This window comes from Hyla sarda, chromosome 3 (genome assembly GCF_029499605.1).
Source record: "Hyla sarda isolate aHylSar1 chromosome 3, aHylSar1.hap1, whole genome shotgun sequence".
NCBI lineage: Eukaryota > Metazoa > Chordata > Amphibia > Anura > Hylidae > Hyla > Hyla sarda.
The window spans coordinates 349,669,061-349,692,085 of NC_079191.1; the positions used below are offsets into that span (position 1 = coordinate 349,669,061).

General features: G+C 41.7%; 1 protein-coding gene and 1 pseudogene across 5 annotated transcripts in view; both read right to left on the reverse strand.

Annotated features, from left to right (window-relative positions):
• The window catches only part of SLC8A1 (solute carrier family 8 member A1), a 568,703-nt gene that overhangs the window by 273,914 nt on the left and 271,764 nt on the right, over positions 1 to 23,025 (reverse strand). The gene's annotated exons all lie outside the window — the stretch shown is intronic.
• LOC130363315 (U2 spliceosomal RNA) lies at positions 9,226 to 9,444 on the reverse strand (annotated as a pseudogene).

The window sequence follows — 23,025 nt, forward strand, 5'->3', positions numbered from 1 at the left end:
TCAATGCAGTAGTAACAGCAGTTTGTGGGGGTAAACATATAGGCAAATCCCCTTTAAAAAAACACCTATGTTCCCACGGTCTTTTGTAAGCTATCAGAATTAGGATAATGAAATTTTCCTAATATATATATATATAAATATGCTGCACGAACTATGTAAATCATTGTCTCAAGACAGAATATGGGTGGTAGACTCCAAGAGGTCACTGGCCCAGCAAGTCCTCTGTGAGAAAGTGGACATAAGTATTTATTTGAAAAACAAGTATGAATCACGTTGAAGGGTGAATAATGCTATTTTTGCTATTTGTAGACTTTCATATTAACGTGCTTGCTTTGTAATCAAATGCTTTACAATGGTTATGAGTTGTTCATGAGTTTGCTACAGTTTTTCTTGCACCTTTGAATGGCAAACAAGAGTATGCCATTCCTCTTAATAAAAGTATTTAAAGCGAACTGATTGTTTCAAAAGTTTTTAAAAACCTACATTTGTTTGTTACAATAACTCTTCATAGAGGTGAAAAGGTGATCTTAGTGTTCTCTCTGATGTTATTAAGTCTCTGAAAGTCCCCTCCATGGTGAACAACTATTTCTTATTTTCTTCATTTCAGGGGTCGGAACCAGATGGACTGTTTGCCAGTGGTACACACACAGGAACTTTGTTTCCCTTTGTTGTCTGGCCAATCACAGGATAGCACAACACCTACTCTTTACTGTTACGTCATGACATAGTGCTGGCAAAAGTATACTGGACTGAACAGGCTGGAACTGCTCTGGGGAATGATTTACATAGTACAGCACTATAGATGGCATGTGGCAGAGATAAAATGGATGAAACTGTATAATTATGCCAGACATAAAAATCTATCTCCATAGTCCTTTCCAATGTGAAGCAAATCAGTGCAAAGATATAACCCTTATTGTTACTATGCAAGTTAGATTCTAAAACCCAGGGGGTGTTCCCCACCACAGAAAGAGCCCAAGTAAGTCCAGCCAATGTCCTCTTTATTAATATCCATTGGCATGCTTGTTTCTGCCTACTCCCCTCTGACTGCCAGCCACTAGATAAAGAGGACATAGGCTGGAATTACGCCCACTTGGCTTTTGAGCCTCATTTGCATAATACCAAAAAGGAATGTGACATATGCCCAGAATCCTGATGACTAGCCATATATATATATATATATATATATATATATATATATATATATATATATATATATCCCTGTGCTGTGTGTTTTAAAGATTCCAGCTCTATTAACACCATATGGCCCAATTGGGTTTATAAAGATAAATTACCTAAAGAACAATGTAAACTGGATTCAAAAATGTAATTTCAGTTTTATCAATAACTTTAAATGTCCCATAGCGTGCTTGGATATGAAGCAACACAGCAAAATCCTACTGTTGAAGACACAGTCTACCCAATAATTTCTAACATTATTATTTGTAACATATTTTATTCATGTCTCTGATTCCTCCTCTCATATCCACCCTATAATGACAGTGACTCAACAGACATACAGAGTTCTTTATGTATAAACCATACTGCAAGGGATCTGATGACTGAAGCAAATAAAGAAAAGCTACAAGTCTCCAGAGAAATACTTCACTGCTTGTTTAACCATGCCCACAGATTTACTGCGCTTATTTCACCATATCTCCTGTTCATAAAGTACTTACTGTAATTTATTTATTGTTCCAATTAAACACACTGTGCTAATATTACTTTTTACTAAATGCAATGCGGTAGAATACTAAAAAGCCTTTATGTATGACACGCTACTGTAAATCATATGATATAATTGCAGAGATATTGTGCACTCCCAATGACCCTCATATCAAATAATAGTCCTCGAAAAATTATTGTCAGTAATACTGGCAAATGCAGTCAGAAGATGGCCATAGATCTCACACACTCATACAATGGGGAAAGAAAAGTATTTAGTTAGCGACCAATTGTGCCAGTTCTCCCACTTAAAAAGATGAGAGGCGTGTAATTTCCATCATAGATATACCTCAACTATGGGAGAAATAAAATCACATTGTCTGATTTTTAAATAATTTTTTTGAAAATTATGGTGGAAAATAAGTATTTGGTCACCTATAAATAAGCAAGATTTCTGTCTCTCACAGACCTGTAACTTCTTCTTTAACCCCTTAAGGACGCAGGGCATACCCGTTCGCCCCTGTTGCTGAGTCCTTAAGGACTTAGGGCGTACAGGTACGCCCTTCATTTCTCCGGTCCCCGCCGCTCGCTGGGCGGGGACAGGACCAGGATACCTGCTGAGATCGTTCAGCAGGCATCCCGGAATATCGTCGAGTGGGGTCCTGAGACCCCCCATATCGGCAACTGCCGCAGATCACCAGTCAATTCAGACCAGCGATCCGTGGCGATTCTGGGTCACACGGGTCTCCAGTGACCCAGAAAATAAGCATAATCGGGGCTGTCCAAGACAGGAAAGGATGCAAGAAACTCTGAAAATTTACCACTATGTTAAAGCAGAATATGATTCGAACATGGTTAACACCACTCACCACCACTCGGAGCAGCCGCAACACCTGTGCACGGGCGTGCAGGTTCTGCCCTCGTCCAAACAAGAATGTAGAAGAATGAAGGATCGTCCAGCTCTAGGAGTTGCGGTAAAAACGTTATGCCTTATTTAGAAATCCTCAGACAGTCGTCACGACAGAGCAAGTGATTTGACGCGTTTCGCACTTGCATGCTTAATCGTAGACTGAGTCTACGATTAAGCACGCAAGTGCGAAACGCGTCAGACGACTTGCTCTGTCGTGACGACTGTCTGAGGATTTCTAGATAAAGCATAAAGTTTTTACCGCAACTCCTAGAGCTGGACGATCCTTCATTCTAAAGCAGAATATATCACGAAACAATCTTGAAATCAGTATAAAAGGTAAAAGCATCTCAGAGTTATTAATGCATAAAGTGGTCAGAATAGCAAAATCGGACTGAGTCCTTAAGGTGAAAAAGGGCTGAGTCCTTAAGGGGTTAAGAGTCTCCTCTGTCCTCCACTCATTACCTTTATTAATGGCACCTGTTTGAACTTGTTATCAGTATAAAAGACACCTGTCCACCACCTCAAACAGTCACACTCCAAACTCCACTATGGCCAAGACCAAAGAGCTGTCGAAGGACACCAGAAACAAAATTGTAGACCTGCACCATATTGGGAAGACTGAATCTGCAATAGGCAAGCAGCATGGTGTGAAATCAACTGTGGGAGCAATTATTAGAAAATGGAAGACATATAAGACCACTGATAATTTCAATCGATCTGGGGCTCCAAGCAAGATCTCCCCCCCGTGGTGTCAAAAAGATCAGTGAGCAAAAATCCCAGAACCATACGGGAGGACCTAGTGAATGACCTGCAGAGAGCTTGGACAAAAGTAACAAAGGCTACCATCAGTAACACACTACGCTGCCAAGGACTCAAATCATGCAGTGCCTGGCTTGTCCCCCTGCTTAAGCCACTACATGTCCGGGCCCGACTGAAGTTTGCTAGAGAGCATTTGGATGAACCAGAAGAGGATTAGGAGAATGTCATATGGTCATATGAAACCAAAGTAGAACTTTTTGGTAAAAACTCAACTCAACTCAAACTCGTGTTTGGAGGAGAAAGAATGCTGAGTTGCATCCAAAGAACACCATAAGTACTATGAAGCATGGGGGTGGAAACATCATGCTTTGGGGCTGTTTTTCTGCAAAGGGGCCAGGAAGACTGATCTGTGTAAAGAAAATAATAAATGGGGCCATGTATCATGAGATTTTGAGTGAAAATCTCCTTCCATCAGCAAGGACATTGAAGATGAAACGTTGTTGGGTCTTTCAGCATGACAATGATCCCTAACACACCGCCCGGGCAACGAAGAAGTTCATAACAGACATTTCAAGGTCCTGGAGTGGCCTAGCCAGTCTCAACCCCATAGAAAACGTTTGGAGGGAGTTGAAAGTCCATGTTACCCAGCGACACCCCCAAAACATCACTGCTCTAGAGGAGATCTGCATGGAGCAATGGGCCAAAATACCAGCAACAGTGTGTGAAAATCTTGTGATGACTTACAGAAAACGTTTGACCTCTGTCATTGCCAACAAGGGGTATATAACAAAGTATTGAGACAAAATTTTGTTACTGACCAAATACTTATTTTCCACCATAATTTCCAAATAATTACTTTAAAAATCAGACAATGTGATTTTATGGATTTTTTTTCTCATTATGTCTCTCATAGTTGAGGTATACCTATGATGAAGATTACAGGCCTCTCTCATCTATTTAAGTGTGAGAACTACCACAATTGGTGACTGACTAAATACTTTTTTCCCCCACTGTAGGTTTTCCTGGAAACCTCAGCAAATAGCAATATGGTCATAACCTGTCAACATCATGAGGATACATATATGGCCCAAATACAGTCTGTATATTAAAGAGGTATGCCAGATACATAAATTTTTGTATATTGCTGGGGCTGCTATAAAAAAAACAACACATACTCACCTACCTTGGCCCTCAGGGTCTTTCGGTTTCCCACTCTGTTCACTACTGCCAAGATGGACTCCTCTCTGCAGTGATGGCCCTGTCAGCCAATCACTGACTGCAGTGGTGTCCCGCCTGAGTCAGTAATTGGCTCTAAAGTCCCTACAAAAATTAGTCTTGGAAGTAGAGAGCAGAGTGCTGAGCAAGGAGCCCGAAAACAATGCAGGGGGAGACTCGCAAGACCAAGGTAGGCAAGTATGTTTTTTGTTTTTTTTTTACACAGGGGTCCCAGCAACATACACAAAAATGTATGAATCTGAAATACCCAAAGTTTGCATTCATTTTGCTTGTCTGTTGGTTTTGTCGGATCCTCTTGCTTTTTTTATCCCCCGAACCCTTTTCAACTAGTTAGACCCTTAGTTCTCATGAGATGTAAGCCTCCATCAAAAGGTGTCTAGGAGCAGTTTATTCCCCTCTCCCCATGGAGAACACATGCATGTAGATTGAACTGAGCATGGACATGTATGGAGAAGTCAGAAGGAATAGAACAGCATTCATTACTCTTGAAGGTTTATACAACAGACATATTTGCTGTACATTAAAGGGATATTCCGCCCCTAGAAATCTTATCCCCTATCCTATGGATAGGGGATAAGATGTCTGATCGCGGGGGCCCGCCACCTGGGACCCCCGTAACCTCCCTGCCGTAACCGACTTCGCTTAGAGTGTGGGGTGCAGCCCCCTCCCATAGACTTGCATTAAGGGGGCGTGACCGTGATGTCACGTGCCTCCATCCCACATCGCCAGTCATCCGGCACGGAGTGAAGTTCGCAAGGGTCCCTAGCTATGGCACCACCACAATCAGACATCTTATCCTCTATCCAAAGGATAAGATGTCTAGGGGCAGAGTGCCCCTTTAAGCTACGTAACTCCTTCTATTAGAATCCTACTGGTCTCTGTATTTGCCTCATGACCTGTTATGTATGTACTAATCTTGAGAATTTAGTAAGAGTATAAAAAACATCTTAAATTTGAAATAAATTATTCATACCCTCCTCTAGTACTCCTAACAGCCAGGCTCCATAACTAGATTACATTGCCATGTAGTTTAGGGAGGGCCTTATGTGATCTGGCAGGGGACTTGTATTCACCTGCATGATATTTTCTTTAATACTGGAAACCAGTTAATACCGTATATGATCATACAGAACATATGCTTTATGATTGGAAACATATTCAGGTGAAAATTGGGCTTCTCGTCATCTTTATTAAATCTCTTACAGAAATACATGCACAATTTTCATCTCTGGGGAAAGATTTAGACTGTGAACTGAAAACAAATTTCCCATGTCTTATACCTCGACAACCATAAAGCCTTGTTCTTAAATTAGTTAAGGGATTTTCTTTCCCATAATTATCAATTCATATGATTCCAGATCACTCTGTAGGGGTTCTTTCCTATGAATGAATTAAAGAATGTCTTTACTATAGGAGATTTCCAATGAAATTAACTGCTAATCCGAAGACTAAATGAGGTAAAATAGTCAATTCTGCAGTAACTTTTATGATGGTTAAATGAAATCACATATGAGATTTCATATAATAAGGTTTTTAGTAAGGAGCTAAACTGCACATATCATATAGCTCTTAACCCATACAGGTAAAACCAATAAAGCTCATATTGCATATTCAAGAATACGCATAAAGTAACCTCCTGATCCAATAGCAAATAAACACAGCTAGTATTTAGTTTAAAGTGTTCTGTCATTTCAACAAACGTCTGACAAGTCATAGTGACATCTCAGAAGTTCTGATCGGTGGACTTCCACCAATCGCTAGAAGAAAGGTTGGGCTCTACACCCTTTCATTTCTGTTCGGCTCTGCTTGTCTCTCCTTGGATAGCTAAGCCAGTGGTTCACCCACACTAAACCCAATACATCGGGTTATAGTGCAGGTGAACGGCAGACCGTCCCTGATTCATATATGTATCTGCAGTCTGGTGCTCCTCTGAAAATTATCTTCTGTCTTCTCTGAATTGCGCGCTGGAGGCGGGCCCGCCAGCTGGATTTGAATATTCATGGGCGCTGGTAACATGAGTGCTCAGTAGGCACAGGAACTCATGTGACCAGCACCCATGAATATTAAAATTCAGTCAGCGGGACCGCCTATAGCGCACAATTCACTGAAGAAAGAAGCCGACATTCGGAGGGACAGGGCGCCGGACTGCAGGTACGTATATGAGTCAGGGACCCCACATCAGTCTCCCTTTCACCCGCACTATAATCTGGTGTATTGGGTTCAGTGTGGTTCAATGGGTGACTGTTTTCCTTTAAATGGGCACTGTCAGATACAAAAACTTTTGATATGTTGTAAAGCATGCAAAACCAATACTTTCATACTGAAAAAGTCAGTCAAGCAACTGCCCCCCTGCCTTCTTGGACACATACTAGTCCTGCTGTGTCCATGCATCATCACCTATGTCATGGACACACTTCCTTGATTGACACCTGTGAGCGCAGGGCTCTCAGCTGGAGGAAAAATCCTCCCACTGTCAGCTTGTGTCCTGATACTGCCAGTGGGAGTTTTCGTTTTGCTAATGCTAGGGGAGATGTGAGCAGACAGCATACTGAGCGAGGGGGCGGAGACCTGCACAGTGAGTCCACGCCCCCTCCCTTTGAGATGAATTCAGACTAGTGAGCTAAATTAAAAGTGTAGTAGAAAAATGAATAAAGGTTCTAGACACATAAAAATTAGATATACATGGTCAGGATTAGGTACTGAGTGATATATAAAAAAAATGTTTTTGTTTTGTTTGTTGGATCTGATGGGTACGCTTTAAAGAAGTACTCCTTTTAGCAACATTTCCATTCTCCCCAATATAAAAATGTACTTACTTCCTGTCACTCTCCCGATTCCTCCATTTTCCCGTTGCCTGCATGGTGCACTCCTCTTCCTGGTTTCCTGTGGACACACTCTGCGGCTAAGCCAATTGCGGTGATTTCTTTCCTCTCCTAGTGATTGGCTAAGCAGCAATGTTACATATGTATCCCTGGTACCAGGAGGATCAACTGTGCTGATGCTCAAGACGTTATATTGCCACTCAGCCAAACACTGACCGAGACGGGAAATCGCTGCTGCCTGCACCTATTTTCACCCGGTAAGAAGTGTTAGAAACAGGGTCACCCGCTCTATCTACCTGTATACTCAGATTTAGTGCTAGTGCAGGTGACCGTGCTGTCAGCTTTCCTTGAATCAATGCTATTCAGACTTATAGTAGATTTACCGTAGATCAAAAGAGTTAACTATTGTAATCAAACTAAAATCTAACAAGCTAAAAGAGTCCAATCTCTAATGTGAACAATAAGAGCTAATTCTTAAAATGCTTATTTCCCATGAAAGAAACGATCAAATGATAAAGTTTGGAGTATTGTAACAACTGGACCAGCTCCCATTTTTCATCCGGTTACCTCATCTGTAGTCATAGACAAGAATGCACTATATTTCTATGCTATCATTTGGCAGGATCGTGACCTATGAATTTTATAAACAGCATGGGGGAGATTTATCAAAACCTGTCCAGAGGAGAAGTTGCAGAGTTGCCCATAGCAACCAATCAGATCACTGCTTTAATTTTTGAATAGGCCTCTGAACAATGAGAGAAGTGATCTGATTGGTTGCTATGGGCAACTAAGCAACTTTTCCTCTGGACAGATTTTGGTAAATCTCCCCCAATATGTGCTCTGACTTCATTTATGTAAGGAGTTGTGATTCAGTGTCAGCTGGGAGTTGAAGTTTTGCAACATCTGGAGGGCCACAGTTTGCGACCACTGATCTAGATTGTTTAGTAGGAACCAAACGTGACATCTACGAAAGGGTATTGTCAACAAATACAATATGTTTATGATTTTTGGATATTACATTTTAAACATTTGTTCAAAACTATTTGGCCGACTTTAAAGGGGTACTCCACCCCTAGACATCTTATCCCCTATCCAAAGGCCGTCACGCCCCATCCCATAGACTTGCATTGAGGGGACGGGGCGTGACGTCACACAGGGGCGGAGTTGTGACGTCACGGACTTCCATTCCCGTGATCGGGACCCAGACTCTCCAGTGCTTCCGGACAAGAAACAGGTGGGTGCCGCATGCTATATTGCGGGGGTCCCCAGCAGAGGGACCCCCGCGATCAGACATCTTATCCCCTATCCTTTGGATAGGGGATAAGATGTCTAGGGGTGGAGTACACCATAGGTATACCTTTAGATCCGCATACAATTTAACATATCAGTCTTTTTTTCTTTTTTTTTTTTTTACTTTCTGCTGGATCGAAAAGTATGCAAACATGTGCCATACATTTCAACATCTCTGTCCATATCAAGGTATAAACTTACCAGTGTTATGTCCTATAGCAGTGGTCTTCAACCTGAGGACCTCCAGATGTTGCAAAACTACAACACCCAGAATGCACAGACAGCCGTTGGCTGTCCGTGCATGCTGGGAGTTGTAGTTTTGCAACATCTGGAGGTCCGCAGGATGAAGACCACTGTCCTATAGTATGGTAAATTTATCACAGTATATCACAAGGTTTTAATATAATATATATATATATATATATATATATATATCCTTCTGATATACTGTTATAATTGAAATTTGGAAATTTTGTCCAGAAGACCGGTAAACACGTACTGTGTATGCATTCTTGTGTGCCATTGGAATAGGGATTGCCCAGAATAAGCTGCCTGCAAAGCAGCACAATAGTAATGTAAAAGAAAAAAAACACAGTTGGTCACATCAGGACAGCCGTTGAGCTGGTTACGTGGCACCAGCCCCGGTACTCCCCGCTACACCTACTCCTCCATGCAGCATCCATCCTACATCAATGGCAAAGACTAAACCACTCATAAGAACAGACACTACACTTGATCTTAGCCAAAAGGCCGAGAAGCGATTGCAGCTCTATGAGTACAGCGGCAGTAAGTATGATGTTCTATATGTTTATGGATCCATCGACCAATCTAACCTTTCCATGCACCCATCAAATGAATGTCTATATTAGATTAATGAGAAAAGTACAGTTATCTAAAGGTAAGATCACTGATGCGTACATGACAATGTCCTTTTTTAAATGATCCAGTACATCAATTGAATTAGTTTTTCCATGTGTAATAATAGACCTTTTTCATTTCCATTCCTAACCACTACTAAAGCCACGATCCAGCCTTAAGAGTATAGGTAAACCAGTGTCCTCCAGTTGAACAAAGACAGATATTTAATGCAGAACATGAGTACTGTTGAAACAAATGGCATAGAAAAGCTGCAATTTTTAATGAGAGATGTAATACTTCAGAATTACATGTTTACGCTACCTGAGAACAAAGGCGGATTGGGAAACATATGCTCTAACCACATTTTCTTTGCTTGGCTCAGAAGTAAACCAGCAGATTTTTCCTGAGAGAGATCATGTGATTAGAAGAAAAAGACATTTAATTGTGCCAAAACCACCAGACTTCAGATCCTGCTACAAACTACACATCAATTAGATCTTCATTCACAATGAAATAACATGGGAATACTGAGTCTAGGCTATTTCTGTGAAATGTTGCAAATATGGGATGGAAAATCTTGTCAAGTGTATCAAGCGCAGTTTATAATTTGTGTTAAAGGGATTTTCTAAAATAAAAAATGGGCTCTGCACCTTTCCTAGAAACAGCAAAACTCTTGTCCATGGGTTGGTACTGGTACTGTTGCTTATCCCCATTCACGTCACACCACACTGCCTCCATTCATGTCTATGGGAGGGGGCCGTTGTGCCCCCTCCCATAGACATGAATGGAGGGGGCATGGCATGATGTCACGTCTCCAGTTGGTGGCAGTCAACTCGTGTTTATGGGCAACTATACAGTGGTTATGCTCAAGTCTTATGCATGTACCAATAAGCAAGACTTCAGGGAACCCATTCAATCAACTCTAGTACTGACTTATCTCATAGAAAACTATAGTGATCACTCGTAAAACTCCAACTCAATGAGTTATTGCTGTCAGCAATTTCTGCTATAACTGGAGATGGTCAACTAATGTTTATAGGCAGCTCCAGCTATGCTCAAGTCTTAAAGGGGACCTGTAAGCAGTAAAATATGGGTGTAAATAGGCACATGGCTAGATATAGCTATTCATCAGGATTCCATGTATACCTTTCCAATGCAGAGATCTCTTTTTGTTATAGCTTTTTGTTATTATGCAGGTGTGGTCCAAAAGCCTAGTGGTCTTCAACCTGCGGACCTCCAGATGTTGCAAAACTACAACTCCCAGCATGCCCAGACAGCCATGGGTGGTTGGGGGGTAATAAAGAGGACATGGGTTAAACATTCAAGTATCGTAGGCTTTCAAGCATTATTTTCATAACAAAAAAGCTTATATCTCTGCACTGGAGAGGACTATGGAAATAAAATAAGGTCCTAGAAAGCTGGATGCTTTCTGACAGATTCCCTTTAAAGTAGACCTGTCAGAAGAAAAAAATAGGTGTAAATAATCACATGGCTGGATAGGGCTGGAAAGCTGGGTGCCTTCTGACAGATTTGCTTTAAAGTAGACCTGTCAGAAGAAAAACATAGTTGTAAATAATCACATGGCTGGATAGGGCTGGAATGCTGGGTGCCAGCTTTTATCCAGTTAAAGGGGTTATCCAGGAAAAAACTTTTATATATATATATATATATATATATATATATCAACTGGCTCCAGAAAGTTAAACAGATTTGTAAATGACTTCTATAAAAAAAATATTAATCCTTTCAATAATTATCAGCTGCTGAAGTTAAGTTGTTGTTTTCTGTCTGGCAACAGTGCTCTCTGATGACATATCTGCTTGTCTTGGGAACTGCACAGAGTAGAAGAGGTTTGCTATGGGGATTTGCTTCTAAACTGGGCGGTTCCTGAGACAGGTTTCATCAGAGAGCACTTAGACAGAAAAGAACAACTCAACTTCAGCAGCTCATCAGTACTGAAAGGATTAAGATTTTTTAATAGAAGTAATTTACAAATCTGTTTAACTTTCTGGAGCCAGTTGATATATATATATAAAAAAGATTTTTCCCGGATTACCCCTTTAACCCCTTAACGACGAGCGCCGTAAATGTACGTCTTGGTGAGGTGGTACTTAACGCACCAGGACGTACATTTACGTCCTAAGCATAACCGCGAGCATCGGAGCGATGCCCGGATCATGTGCAGCAGGTCCCGGCTGATGATCGCAGCCAGGGACCCGCCTGTAATGGTGGACATCGGCGATCCCACGGATGTCCGCCATTAACCCCTCAGATGCCGTGATCAATACAGATCACGGCATCTGCAGCATCGCGGTCACTAAAAAGGATGATTGGATCGCCCGCAGCGTTGCCGATCATCCAGCACGGCAGACGGAGGTCCCCTCACCTGCCTCCGCTGCCTTCCCGGCATCTTCTGCCCTGATCTGCCTTCCCGCAGACCAGAGCAGAAGATGACCGATAATGCTGATCAGTGCTGTGTCCTATACATAGCACTGAACAGGATTAGCAATCGAATGGTTGCTATAAATAGTCCCCTATGGGGACTATTAAAGTGTAAAAATAAAAGTAAAAAAATAAAAGTAAAAAAAAATGTGAAAAAACCCCTCCCCAATAAAAATGTAAATTGTCCCATTTTCCCTATTTAACCCCCAAAAAGTGTTAAAAAAATATTTTATATACATATTTGGTATCGCCAGGTGCGTAATATCTGAACTATTAAAATAAAATGTTAATGATACCGTACGGTGAACGGTGTGAACGTACAAATAAAAAAAAGTCCAAAATAGATGCTTTTTTATAACATTTTATTCCCCAAAAAATTTATTAAAAATTTATTAAAAGTTCTATATAAGCAAATATGGTATCAATAAAAAGTACAGATCACGGCGCAAAAAATGAGCCCTCATACCGCAGCTTATACAGAAAAATGAAAAAGTCATAGGTCTTCAAAATAGGGGGATTTTAAACGTACTAATTTGGTTAAAAAGTTTGCGATTTTTTTTAAGCGCAACAGTAATAGAAAAGTGTATAATCATGGGTATCATTTTAATCATATTGACCCAGAGAATAAAGAACACACGTCATTTTTACCGTAAATTGTACGGAGTGAAAACTAAACCTTCCAAAATTAGCAAAATTGCGTTTTTAATTTTTTTTTAATTTCACCACACAAATAGTATTTTTTTGGTTGTGCCATACATTTAATGGTAAAGTGAGTGATGGCATTACAATGGACAACTGGTCGCGCAAAAAACAAGCCCTCATACTAGTCTGTGGATGAAAATATAAAAGAGTTATGATTTTTTGAAGGCTAGGAGGAAAAAACGAAAACGTAAAAATGTAATTGTCTGCGTCCTTAAGGCCCAAATGGGCTGCGTCCTTAAGCGGTTAAGTTTTCTTATAACACTGAACTAAACAGATAAGTGTAAAAGGATCATTAGGACGATGCACAACTGGTGCTATACAGTGATCCCTCAACTTACAAGGGCCTCAACATACAATAGTTTCAACATACAATGGTCTTTTCTGGACCATCGTAAGTTGAAACCAGACTCAACATACAATGCACAGACAGTCCAGATTTGTGAAACGTGTCAATGGATGAAAGAACCGACGAATCAAAATGGGCATTCATTGGTAAAACCCCTGTTTTACTGAAGTGTATGGACTGACTAGTGTCTACAGTACAGGGAAGTATTACATGTTCTGTACACTTTACCTGTCCCAGGGTTACCTGCTCCTTTGGACACCAGGTGAAGGCGACTCCATTACTTTTTGGGACACTGTGTACTGTACAGGACCCCGAAGAAGCTTCTGTCCTCTACATAGACCAGTGTTTCCCATGCAGGGTGGCCCCAGCTTTTGCAAAATTACAACACCCAGCATGCCTGGACAGCCAAAGGCTGTCCGGGCATGCTGGGAGTTGTAGTTTTGCAACAGCTGGAGGCTCCCTGCATGGGAAACACTGACATAGACCGTGATTACAGCTCCCAGCAGATCTTTCTTACTTTTATATGTAAGGATTTGCTTTATCTATATTAGTTATCTACTTATTTTTCTTTAATTCTCACTTTTTCCTATTTTTTGGATCACATTTTGGTGCCTTTAGAACCAATTACCAGGTTTCCATAGAGTTATGGTCTCAACATACAATGGTTTCAACATACAATGGTCGTCCTGGAACCAATTAATATTGTAACTTGAGGGACCACTGTATAGAAAAGGCAGCAACATGGACAACATGGAGGTTCTGACGGATGAAAAGTTATGTCATAACAAATTCCTAACCCCTGTATCCAGCGCTGCGGCGTGTGGTTGCTCACTTTGTTCTTCTTAGCTGAGGATATTTTGCCTCCCAGCAATGTCTGTGTGTTGCTCGGCTGACATGACATCACATCTGCTCAACAGCATTCTGACTATTATTCTAACATGGCTATAAAACATTTGTTTACAATCATTTATGCCAAATGTCACTAACTAGAAACAGAATTCTGGAATATGTAGCGTTAAAACACAAGAAAGAAAACTGTTCTCTATACTTTTACATTGCATTCTTCTTCAGCTTATTGTCTTGTTTTCTTGTTGCCTTGGTTTCTATGTCTCGGGGAATTAAGGGGGGCTCTAGCTAAGAAAAACTACAATTAAACTAAAGACCAGGGGGTCACTTCTCTGGTGGTCTTAGCCTCTTTTTGTTTCAGCTAGAAAAGGGCTGGAATGATTACTTATCACTGACTTAGGCAGACAGAAGATAAGACAGAATATTTTTAGGAGCTTTTGCGCACAATGTTACTTCTCCCATGTGACATGAAGACATGTCCTCCTTTCTGTCTTAATGTCAGCATCGAAACTCTATAAAATCCACATGCAAGGACCTAAAAAAGTCTAAATGCTATATGCACGAATCTCTATTAGGGTGCATTTACACCACATTTTTGCAATACAATTCCCGTATACGCTTTCTATGGCAAAACCGTACGGAACCGTATTGAAAACCATATGCATTGACTCTCCATTGAAAACCGTATGCCAAACGATGCATCAGGTTGCGTCCGTTTTGCATCCTGTACGGTTTTGTCAGTTTTTTTTCTTGTACCCAAAACCGTAGTCTACCACGGTTTTTGGTCCGGGTGAAAAACTGTATTAAACTGTATACTTTTTTTTTTTTTTAACATGGGAGTCAATGGGAACCGTACAGAACTGTAGGTGTATACGTTTCCATCCGGTTTTTGACTATGCACAGTTTTTCTTAGAATTTCAATCAAACAACCGGACATCATTTTTCAAACCGTATACGGTTTTTAACTGTAGACGGGTTGAAATTTGTACACACGTTTTGATACAGTTTAGTCAGGTTTTGAGGAATCCGTTTTTCATCAAAAACCTGATACGTGAATTGTATTGCAAAAACGTGGTGTGAATGCACCCTTATTCTTGCCAATTGATCACTATGATAGCAGACCAGCAACTAAGCCAGCCCTTCAGGCTACAGCCACAAATTCAACATTTACAGTTTTAGCTTTCATAGTGGCCCAATATGGTAAAAGTAATACAGGCATCAAAGCTGGGGGGTAACATAAAGCCTGAAAAGTGGCTACTAAGTGGTTGACACATAGTTATGATGTGGCCAAAAACAGTGCCAAACTGGTTTTCAAATGGATTATTAATGGCTATAAACTGCTGATGCTTTGCAAAGTTGGACAGAAATTAAAGAGGTTTTCCCAAGATTAAATAGGGAACTTTAGGGAATAACTAGCTGATCTGTGATGGTCTGACCGCTGGAATCCTCAGTGATCACAATAACAAATGCCCCATGTCCCCCCCAAGTGAATGGAAATGGCAGTAGCATGCTCATCCAGTCTTCTATTCACTGTCAAAGGCACTTTCGAACATAGCCAGGTACAGTGCTCAGCAATGTTATGAGGTCCCATAGAGAGTGAATTGAGCAGTAGCCATGTATGTGTGCAATTAGTCTATCTTCTGAGGAGGTAAGTTGCCTCTGTCCTTATGATCAATAATGGTCCCAGCAGTTAGAACTCCACTGATCAAATACTATTCATCTATCCTGTGGGATAACCCCTTAAAGGGTTTAGTCATTAATGGTCACATAACTTTACAGTTAAACTACCGTATATACTTGAGTATAAGCCGACCCAAAAATAAACTGAGGCTCCTAATTTCACCCCAAAAACCCAGGAAACGTTATTGACTCGAATATAAGCCTAGGGTGGGAAATACCTCATTCTCCCATGTCATCCTCCCCCCTGTCATCATCCAGACCCCCGTCATCATTACCCCCGTCATCATTCCCCCCCCCCTTCATCATCACTGCCTGTCATCAGTGGTCTTCAACCTGCGGACCTCCAGATGTTGCACAACTACAACTCCCAGCATGCTCAGAAAGCCATCGGCTGTCCGGGCATGCTGGGAGTTGTAGTTTTGAAACATCTGGAGGTCTGCAGGTTGTAGACCACTGTGGACTTCGTAATCATCCAGACCTTTAGTTTTCTGCTCACCTCCCCTCAGTGGGCAGGAAGGGTGAACTGGTCCGGGCCATCTATGCTGCAGGGACCGTCCGGTGGGGAGGGCTAGTCGTTCCGGGCTGTCCATTTTCACCGGGAGGCCCTCTTCTCCGCTCTGGCCGGCCCCGGACTAGTGACGTTGCCTTGACGACAACGCAGGGACAATCATGCGCAGGTACGTCTGCTGCGCACGGACGTCCCTGTGCATCGTTGTCAAGGCAACGTCACTAGGCCGGGGCCGGCCCGGAGCGGAGAAGAGGCCCCCCCCCCCGGTGAAGATGAACAGCCCGGAATGACTAACCCTCCCCACCGGACGGTCCCTGCAGCATAGATGGCCCGAACCAGCTCACCCTTCCTTCCCACTGAGGGGAGGTGAGTAGAAAACTAAAGGGGGGTCTGGATGACAGCCGATGGCTGTCCGGGCATGCTGGGAGTTGTAGTTTTGCAACATCTGGAGGTCCACAGGTTGAAGACCACTGAGAAGGGATTGACAGGATCAGGTTCACTAGAGTATAAGCCGAGGGGGGCGTTTTCAGCATGAAAAATTGTGCTGAAAAACTCGGCTTATACTCGAGTATATACGGTACCCAATAAACTAGCTATTGGCAATGTGAATGACAAACAGAAGGTTGGCATGAATTTCGCTTTCACACTGCCCAGAGGTGGCTCCTTGAGATTGTACTAGGGCGCTATTACGTGATTTTATAGAACTTTGGTTTTGCAATGTGGTTTTAAGCCACGCAGCTCATACAGTTAAAGTGCATTGTTTCAATGTGCTTCACCTCTACGAGCTATTAAGCAAAAATCAGATTGCAAAACTGCCTAAATATGTGGTAAAAACCACATGTGATTTTACTGCTTGGTTCTTGGCTGTGCACTATATTACTTCCCTGTGAATTGCAACAGAATGCTTAGGGCATGTCCACATGCAAAAAATCATGTACATAAAACGGGCCTTAAAAAACAGCTCTAAAATATGCTTCTTTTTAAGACTGTTTTTTTAAGACTATTTTTATTTAGCTTTTCTTGTTTTCGGCGCATTCTTTTTCTGCACAGCCAAGCTCATTTTCACACAGTATATAGTTTTTGAACCTGACTGAAAAGTACAGTCTGGTTACAATGCAGATACGGTGGGAAAATGAGCCGACCGGAGTCTAAAGCTGACTAAGGGTGCATGCACACCACGTTTTCACTCTACGGGTGCCGGACCTGGCTGGGGGAGGGGGAAACCATGCGCTCCCGTATCGCAGCCGGACCGACGCCCTAATCCATTGACTTTAAAGAGCCGACCGGAGTGACCGTTTTACTCTGATCGACTCATTTTTGACCCGTATCCGGTTTTCTGACCGGACCTCAAAACGTAGTATTCTACGTTTTGAGGTCCAGCCAGAAAACCGGATACGGGTCAAAAATGAGCTGACTAAAGTAAAACAGTGACTCCGGTCGACTCTTTAAAGTCAATGGATTAGGGCGTCGGTGCGGCTGGGGTACAGGAGTGCACGGTTTTCCCATCCCGCAGCCGGATCCGGCACCCGTTGAGTGAAAACGTGGTGTGCATGCATCCTCAGAGACCTGACTCTCCCGGCTGAATGGAATGGTGAGATTAGCCACGGAGCCATGAAATACAGCACCCAGCAATTAGGCCCCTCTTCCCCCATCAGACACTTATTTTAAGTTACTGGGTGCTGGAAAAGTCATTTAGGATAGACCGCCCACTGGACTCTTAAATGGGCACTGTCAATAAAAAATGTTTTGCTATTGCACTCCTTATGGTAAATAAAAATATTTACTTTGTTTAAAAAAAAAAAAAAGTTTTCTATGTTTTATTTGTGTTTAAAAAAGCTGCCACTAGGTGTCTCCCTACTTGTCCAAAACACATTTCCCCCTTTCTCTTGCACAGACTTTTGACTCATGCTGGCCTCGGACGACTGTTGGATGGGCGACTGTTGCATAGGGTGACACATTATTGTGGTGTATAGGCTATGATACATATTGGCGACCTACTGACATGTATAATTCGTTTAACAGTGGTGTAGGGCCTGTTGTATGTCTGATCATTACTTTCATACCACTTTACTACACTATGTGTTAATTAGGTAGTTTTATCTTTTTGACAATTAAAAGTTAGGTTTTATGCACTCCCCCCTGGTTGTTTTTGATATAATACTGGGGGCATTGTTGTATCATAGGTGGTTAGATAGTTGCTGACATATGAACATATATTTTCTACTCCTGCTGGCCTGGCAGAAATCCAAAATCAGGAAAAGCAGTCTGGAGTGCTGGGGAGTGTGTGTGCAGCCTTAGCCAATCATAGCTCATCTCACACTGAACTGTCCTGGGCTGCGTAGACATGATTGATGTCTCTTATTCAAGTAAAAGGTTTTGATGTGGCAAATATTAAATTAAACTAAAATGATATATATATACATTTAGTACTTCTTCATGTGAGGGAGGGCAATGGCTTTCAACTGCTTTTCATCTGGAAGGTCAGGATATTGTCATAGACTGCTTGCTAAAGTGAGGCCTACCCCTTCCTGGTCTGAGAAAATATTTGACCATTGACCATTTGACCCTTAGGGGTAGGCCTCACTTTAGCCAGCAGTCTATGACAATATCCTGACCTTCAAGCTAAAAAGCAGCTGAGAGCCATTGCCCTCCCTTATGTGAAGAAGTCCTAAATGTATATACTGTATATATATTTTTAAGATTAATTTAATAATTGGTCAAATATTTTCTCAGACCAGGAATATCACATTAGCATCCAGGACTAGCAGGCGAGGTAAAGTGCTGATTCATGTGCTTTGATTTTAATCAGATGTGCTCACCCTGGCATAACTTATCAGAAATTCCATTAGTCTCTATTGTCCCCCCCAGAGAATCACCGAGCATCTCAGGCACTTCAAAACCTTTTAATTGAATAAGAGACATCAATCACGTCTACGCAGCCGGCTGTTGTTTTCTTCACCTTATCAAAACATAAGCGAACGTCTCATTGATTTCAAGGGAAGCGGCAGAGAGTATGGAGTCTATAAGGAAGATGCACGGATCCTATAGTGTCAGAGCTTTAGGCGCTTAATATCTAGATGCATTAGGGGGACAGCAAAGGCGCAAAGAACTGTCTAAAAGTCAACCTTGGAAAATGCTTAAGAAAAAGCACAGGGGAGGCAGATGGCGACCTGTCAAGTGGAAATCCTCCTGATCTAGGAGAGGTCAAGAATAAAAAATACCCAGTGCAGGGGAATAATAGCTGCAGTTGCTTTCTTCTGGTAATTGTAGAGCAATGTACATTTAGCAGCACAGCACATCTGGTATCACAGGAGCAGCTGCTACGTGTTCGCCAAGGTTTTCTTTATGGATATAGACTTATCGTTATATATTTCTAGCAGGATCATACAGATCTGGATAGAAACAATAATAAATGACATACGTATCTAAGGAAGTTCCTTCAAAGCACAGATATATAGTGAGCACGCGCAGAAACAAACGGAATTGTATTGATTGTTGTCACCATGATATGACTCTCACTGAGTGTTCTCCTTAAAGGAAACCTGTCACATTGAACAAGCAGAATAATCTTCAGGCATCGCGATAAAGAGTGGGAGGAGATGAGAAAACTGATATATAATTTTGTAGGAAAAGTCTTACTAGAACCTGAAATGTATTCATTTAAATCTCTGCTTATTCTGGGACTAGGAGTCCAGTGGGAGGTCCTTACTCATTGATTGACACCTATCTCTATGCATACTCATTCAAGAAATGATCACAATCATTAAAGGGGTATTCCAGCAACCAACAACTTATCCTGTAACCACAGCATAGGGATTTAAGGGGTACTCCGGCGGAAAACATTTTTATTAAATCAACTGGTGCCAGCAAGTTAAACAGATTTGTAAATGAATTCTATTAAAAAATGTTAATCATTCCAGTACTTATCAGCTGCTGTATGCTCCACAGGAAGTTCTTTTCTTTTTGAATTTCTTTTCTGTCTGACCACAGTGCTCTCTGCTGACACCTCTGTCCATGTTTGGAAATGTCCGGAGCAGGATAGGTTTACTATGGGGATTTGCTCCTACTCTGGACAGTTCCTGACATGGACAGAGGTGTCAGCAGAGAGCACTGTGGTCAGACAGAAAAGAAATTCAAAAAGAAAAGTACCTTCTGTGGAGCATACAGCAGCTGATCAGTACTGGAAGGATTAAGATTTTTTTATAGAATTAATTTACAAATCTGTTTACCTTGCTGGCACCAGTTGATTTAAAAAAATACCCCTTAAATCCATATGCTGTGGTTACAGGATAATTTGTTGGTTGTTGGAATACCCTTTTAATGATTGTGATCATTTTTTGAACAAAACTGTTTAACTTTCTGGCACCAGTTGATTTAAAATTAAATGTTTTCCAGTGGAGTACCCCTGAGTTCTTTTCTGACAGTATCCTGATGTATAATGGTGATGGGGACCCAAAACATAATGTGAATGGGAGCCAACTTTCCCAAGTACATAAATAATATAGCTACATGCCCACCATGAATCTCAAGCATTAGTTTGCCCAGTCACATATTACACTGTACAAATCGTTTCCACACCTTTACAATAATGGGGCTCTTTGTCATGACAGAAAAGGCAACGGTGGACGCTGTAGCAGTGGATGGGGATTTATGCTTTATGTTTCCAGAGAATGATAAATTCGGGACTCTACCCAACACAGTAACTTGCTTTCCTCCATGTTGCCTTGATAAAAATAACTAGTGTTGACATTATAGTTCTTGAGCAAAATTCTTTTTGGCTTCTGCTCTAATGCCTGAATGTCTAATGTTTATGTGCTGAGCATCCCTGGATTGTAGCAGCATTCCTAGGAGCCTGGGCTTAGTCACATTATAGAAAGCAGACCACTTTACTCTCACTTCCTAGGTAAACCTCACAGTAAATAAGCCGCATGTCTTCAGGGAAAGCCATAGGTTTTGCAGGAACTTTTCGCCACAAACTTCTACAGAAAGAACTTTTAAACTTCTCAGCAGCCTAAGGGGTTCTATATACTTCCCCTGCTTGTGCCTTCTGACAAATACAAACCCGTCAAGAAAATGTCCGAAACAAGGTTTACTATTTACAGTGATATAGGAGAAGGCTTATTTACATATGTATGTAGTGGATTGAATACAGGAGCTTACTCTGGCTCCTATACAACTGGGATATTTTTATAGAGTTAAAGGGGTACTCCGGTGCTTAGACATCTCATCCCCTATCCAAAGGATATGATCCCCTATCCCGCCACTGGTGACCCCCGTGATCTTGCACGCCACACCCCGTTAAAATCAGTCCCCGGAGCGTGTTCGCTCCGGGTCTGATTACTGTCGATCACGAGGCCGGAGCATTGTGACGTCACGGCTCCGCCCCGTGTGATGTCATACTCCGCCCCCTCAATGCAAGCCTATGGGAGGGGGCGTGACAGCTGCCATGCCCCCTCCCATATGCTTGCATTGAGTGGGCGGAGCGTGATGTCACAGCGGCGGGACCCCCGCGATCAGGCATCTTATCCCCTATCCTTTGGATAAGGATAAGGGATAAGATGTCTAAGCGCCGGAGTACCCCTTTAAAGGGGCACTCCACTGGCTAGTGTGGAACTAAATATTCTGAAGTCTGTTTTCACACTGTGGGGGTTGACCAGGCCCCCCCGGTGACTTCATGGCTATGTCCCCGTAACGCAAGTCTATGGGAGGGGGCATGACGACCATCACACCCCCTCTCATAGACTTGCATTGAGGGGGGCATGGCAGTGATGTCCCGAGGGGATATGGCTGACCCCCGAAGCGTGAAAACAGCCTTTGGAACATTTAGTTCCACACTGGCCAGTGGAGTGCCCCTTTAAAGGGAAAGTGTCATCAGAAAATTACCTATTGATTAAATCAAGTTTTTGTGTTAATTATATTTTTTTTAAGAATTTTTGATAATTTTTTTCCTTTCCACTAATTATATTTTACAATAATCCTGAAATCATGCAGTTTCCATTCTGGCCACTAGGCCTAAAACTAAGACTTTCTGTTCTGTACAGATAATTTCCCAGCAGTGCCCTGCTTATCATCAAAGACAGGAGTATAATGGAAGGTGAAAACAGTACATACATAAGAGTGGTATACACAGTAGATGTTGTTCACAGATAAGCCTCACCCTCCCTGTAGAATTACCTTTGAAAACGTCACAGAGAATCCCCAGAAATGTTTTCAATTCATTTGATGGGACAAATCCTGACTATTGTTCTCTACAGTTCATGGATCCTGCTGTAAAGCACATCACTAAATGCTGTTAAAAAAGCTCAGGCAAGGTGGTAGCCCTATATTTCAGTATATGGCTCTAGTTAGTAAAGAAAATCTAGGTGAAACATTCCCTTTAAGTAAATTATTTGCTCCAAGATCGCCATGAAAACTATGAAATTATGTCATCGATGTCAGTACATGGCAGAACACATTTCTGTGAGCTGTGATCATAAAAATGTGCATATTAAGTCATAAGTCACTGGCTAAGAAATATTTTTCTTATAAATTCATTTTTTAAATGTGAGAGAAACCCTTAGGCTAGGTTCAGACTACGTAATTTCTGCTTTGAAATTGCAGGCAGAAATTCTGCTTACTAAAATGTACATGGTAGTGAATGGGTTTTCTGTTCACCAATTCACACTTGGGAATTTTTGAAGCGGAATTTGTGAACGGAAAATTCACTTTAATATATCTGCTTGAAGAATGACGGTGCTCATTCTTCAGGCGGATCTACTCGCGGAACACATTGCAGTCTATCGGGGACTGCGGTCCTGGCTGCACTCAGAATCTCTAGTCGGAAATTTTCTGTCTGGAGATTCTGTAGTGTGAACCAAGCCTTAAGGGTCTATTCACATATCAGAATTTTCGCTTGCGGAATTCTGCCTCAAATTAAAGCCTATAAACTTCTATGATATTCCACACTCCCATTCACACTTCT